Genomic DNA, 4,934 nt, shown 5'->3' on the forward strand with positions numbered 1-4,934 from the left:
AACCCTTCTCCTCTTCCCCCAAATACCAGGTAACTAGTAATAATTCTGTTGTCTCTATTCTTTTGCCTTATCCAGAAGGTCATAAAATTGAGATCATACATATGCAGCAGTTTCAGACTGGTTTCTTTCAATTAGCAATAATTGTTTAAGATTCATGCTTGCCTTTGCCGCTGGCTAGAACTTTTCTTTTTATCACAGAATGATATTACATTGTGTAGAGAGAACACAGTGTGTTTTTCATTCATCTATTGAAAGACATCATGGTTGCTTTCAGATTTTGGAAATTATAAATGAAGCTTCTATAAACATTAATGTGTCAATTTCTGTGTAGACTTAAGTTTTCAAATAGCTGCATATATATCTAAGAGCAAATTTGCTGGATTTATGGTGTTTTAATTTCCTTGACTGCTTAAGCAAATACCAAGAAATGAGTTTGCTTATACAATGGAAATTTTCTAGCTCATGGGTTTGAAGCAAGGAAAATGTCCAAATCAGCCACCAAGGTTATGCTTCCTGAAGACTGTGACATTCTTGGACTGGCTTCCAGTAATCCTAGTCCTGGACTCCTCTGTCACATGGCAATGTTTATGGTGGCCTTTCCTGGCCTCTCCCTTGTTTTCCAGGTTCTATTGACCTTCAGCTTCTTGCTTCCCATGGCTTATCTTTATTAGTCTGAATTTCATTCTGCTTATAAAGCACTCCATTAACAGGATTTATACCCATCCTGATAGAGTTGGTCTAAATCTTATCTGAAATCACCTCTTCAAAAGGTCCTTCCTACAATGAGTTCACATCAACAGTAATTAAGTTTAAGAACATGTTTTTCTGAGACATGTACAGCTCCAAACCACCACATATAAGACTATGCTTTGTTTTATAAGAGACTGCCAAACTGTCTTCCAACAGCACTATTTTGTAATCTCACCAGCAGTAAATAAGGGCACATATTGCTCCCCATCCTTCCCAGCCATTGCTATTGTCAGTGTTTAGGTTTCAGCTATTGTAATAAGTGTGTGGTTTTATATCACTGCAGTCTAATTTTGAAATTTCCTAATTACAAATGGTGTTGAGCATCTTTTACATGCTTATCTCCAACTCTATATCTTCTTGATGTAGGTTTCTGTTCAAATCTTAACCCTTTTTTAAGTCAGATGTTTGCTTTCTTAGAGTTGGGTGTTAAGATTTCTTCATATATTTTAATACATGTTATTTATTAGGTAAGTGTTTGCAAACATTTTCATCAAGTCTGTGGACTTTCTTTTCATTTCTTTATCAATGTCTTTTATGGAACAGAAGTTTTAAATTTTATTAATGCCCATCTGATAAATTTTCTTTTCTCATGGGTCATACATTCAGTGCTATATATAAAAACCTATCACCAAACCATGGATCCCTAGATTTTCTTGTATATTTTATTCTAGAGCGCTTTTATACTACTTCATTGTACTTTTAAATGTATGATCCATTTGGATTTAATCTTTGTGAAATTTATACAATCTCAGACTAAACTCCTTTTTCTTATTATTAATTTGTGTATCCTATTGTTCTAACCCTGTTTGTTTTAAAAACCATACTTTCTCCATTGAATTGCTTTCGCTTCTTTGTGAAAGATCACTCGACTGCATTTGAATGGGTCTGTTTCTGGGTTCTCTAACTTTGGTCTTTGTTTCTATTTCAATAGCACAAAACTGTTGATTATTGTGTCTTTATAGTTAGACTTGAAATCTGGTTATGGATCCTCCAACTTTGTACTTTTTCTTCAGTATTATTTTGGCAATATAAGTCTTTTGCTTATCCATATAAACTTCAGAATTAATTTGTAAATATCCAAAAACTATAAGTGCTGGAATTTAGAATGGGACTGATTTAATGTTTAGATCAGATTGGGAAAGAATGTCATCTTACAATATTGCATGTTCTAATCCATGAAGACATAATACCCCTAATTAATTAGTTAGTTAATTATTTGAAACTTTTTATTGTAGTAAGGTATATGTAGCTTAAAATTTCTAATCTTTAATCATTTTCAACAGTGCAATTTGGTAAAATTGAAAATATTGAAAGATTGAAAATACTGTGGTACCATCACCAATGTCCATTGCTCCAACATTCTCATCATATGGTACAAAATAACTGGTGAAATAGTTTGCTGAATAAAATAAAGTCTAAGACAGTTTATAGTGGGAAATATTGCCTTGGGAAAAAGTTTAGTTATGGATGAGGATGGCTAGTAGTAACAGCATAATGGAGAAGCAGGAACATTTATTTACCTTGATATTTTCAGATAAATGATACTATGTCTATATATATAGCAACTAAGAATAAATTAATTTAATCTGTTTACCATATGAACCATAATATTTATGTTAATTTGGTGATACCTGCTTGTGGCTAAATTTGCATTGCTCTGGGTTCATTTCCAGCAGTTTAATCAACTACATGGAACCAAAAAACCAAACACATGTGTTAGAATTTATCCTCCTCAAACTCTCAGAAGATGCAGAAGTGCAGCCACTACTTTATGGGCTGTTCCTGATGATGTATCTGGCCACTTTAATTGGGAATCTGCTCATTATCCAAATCTCATTTCTGGATCTATGAAGTCAATCCTCCAGGCCATTCTATAATTGCACATTATATGCCCAATCACCATACTCTTTCTATCTACTGATATCTCCATTTCTACTCTCTTCTGCAAACTGTTCTCTCCTGTTTTTTGCTGTCAGTAGCATTCATTTTAGTATTTCCTGTAGAGTTCTCCTGTTCATGAACTCTCTCAGTGTCTGTTTATCTGTAGATATTTTAAACTCTCCTTTATTTCTGAAGGACAACTTCACCAGATATGGGATTCTTGGTTGGTAACTTGGGTTACATTTTGTGAGTTATCAGATAGATATGTACAATAATGAATATAATTGAATATTAATTAAAGCATAGGTACTGCCTTGGGCAGCAGTTAAAATATCCAGAGCCATTCTGTTTTGTAAGATTACTTTCCTAAGTTGTGCAGTTTCATCATTAAGGAATGAGATAGCTAATTTTGACTCATTGAGTGCGTGTGTGGTGTGGTTAGCTAAAGCAGCTATATGTTCTTCAGTTTCTATGGCAGCAACACCTGGGGTTAAAACAGCCAAAGGATAAAACCACCAAGCAGTGTTTTATGCTATATCTAGTTTTTAACATTTCCCGATTGCTGGGTGTATGTGGTAGAGTGTCATAGGGGGTAGCAGGCACATAGGGTTGTCCCCAGGTGCATCCTCCAATCCAGTCATAGGGCAGGTAGGGCCAGCCATTCTGCCTACAGGTTGGGAGTCATCCCTTTGGGGATGAGAAAGCTCCATGGCTAATGTTAACATTTTGCCACTGAAAATAGCTATCCTTTTGAAGGTGGATGGTCATGCCACAGAGTTCAAGAGGCAGACATTCCATTTGTTTATACCCTTCAGTATGCTCCATACAAACTAGAGTCACTTTATTTATGGTTACAGCCTCAGCAGTGAGCCATCCTGAACCATCTTGTAAAAAATACCCAAATATAGGCCAGGATTTATTAATTTGCTCCCAGACTAGGGAATGTATGTAAAAATAAGATTCAATCTTGGAGGGAAAAATATTTGGTGATGCAGAGAAAGGGAAGAAGTCTTTCCACACTTGCCATTGGTGAGTGTGTTGCCACAGCAGCATGGCATCCGAAGTCATCTGGTTGGGAGGAGTGATGGTCCACAGGATGCCAGTGGTACCAGATGACAGCAATTCAGTGCATACCCAGCTGAGACCTGTTATTTGTGGAGGTTACTGCAGATGGCCACTGTAGAAATGTGTTTCCCATAGTGCTATGGGCAAAAAGAAAGATGTTTATGGGGTACAATAAGAGACAAATCTTGGTGGTCTAACAATATACAAGCTACATTTCCATCAGTAGATAACAGTGTCCTGGGTGAGGGGGCATTATGAGGGGGCCTTAAATACCATATCTTTTCCCCTTGGGATTGCAAAGGACCCCCAGGGGTTGCACCTGGACATAATAAGAGTCCATAATGTCATATGTATAGTATCTTGAGGTATAGGGGGCCCCGGATTAACAATGTATATAACCTTTGGCATTTTTTGAATATGTTGTGGTCTAATACTTAGGTTTTGGGTGATCCCAACCCCCCATGGGCTTAGGACACCCAGCCATGGAGGCTGCATTGGCCAGGACTAGGGCCAATTGACCTTATTTTTACCAATTTCTAGTGCTTGTAGCATAAGCAAGTGTAAATTATTATTATTACCTCCCTGTGGTTTTAAGGTCTCTGGTCCCTTTACCTGAATTTGCAAATCTTTCATGGGCCCAGCAGTTACCATCTTGACTGGAGCAGAGGAAGCTGTCCTAGGCCTGGATTTGATACTGATTAATGTTGAGTACAGTCATAGAGTCCATTGCTGCAGGGAATTTTTATCATCCAAGTGTTCTTTTAAAAGGCCATTCATTCTCTCAATCAACCCTGCCTCAGTAGGGTTGTAGGGCAGGCGGAATGTCCAGAGGACATCATGCTCAGTGACTAGGTTTGGGTTACCTGCCCAGTAAATGGGGTCCCTGTATCACTGTCCACATGTGTGGAGACTCCAAAGACTGCACTCAACTTTTCTAGGCTATATATTGTAGCCTGTTGTTTGGCCTTGCCTCCTGGGGAGGCCAGCAACACTCCTGTTGCTGTATCTACTGCAATGAAGGTGTATTTTGCCCCTTCAGAGAGAGGAAGGAGGCCAATATAATCTACTTGCCACCAAGTGACAGCGATCTGGTCCCTGCCAATGTGCCCAACTCAATGAGGAAGCATTCTGGGCCATCATAGTAAGAAGGAGAGACAAGCATCCACTGCTTCTTTTAATTGGTGCCTGGCAATGGGTAGTTGAAACCTCTGTGTCAGACTCCACAGGGTCTGATATCC

The sequence above is a fragment of the Choloepus didactylus genome, chromosome 25 (genome assembly GCF_015220235.1).
Source record: "Choloepus didactylus isolate mChoDid1 chromosome 25, mChoDid1.pri, whole genome shotgun sequence".
NCBI lineage: Eukaryota > Metazoa > Chordata > Mammalia > Pilosa > Megalonychidae > Choloepus > Choloepus didactylus.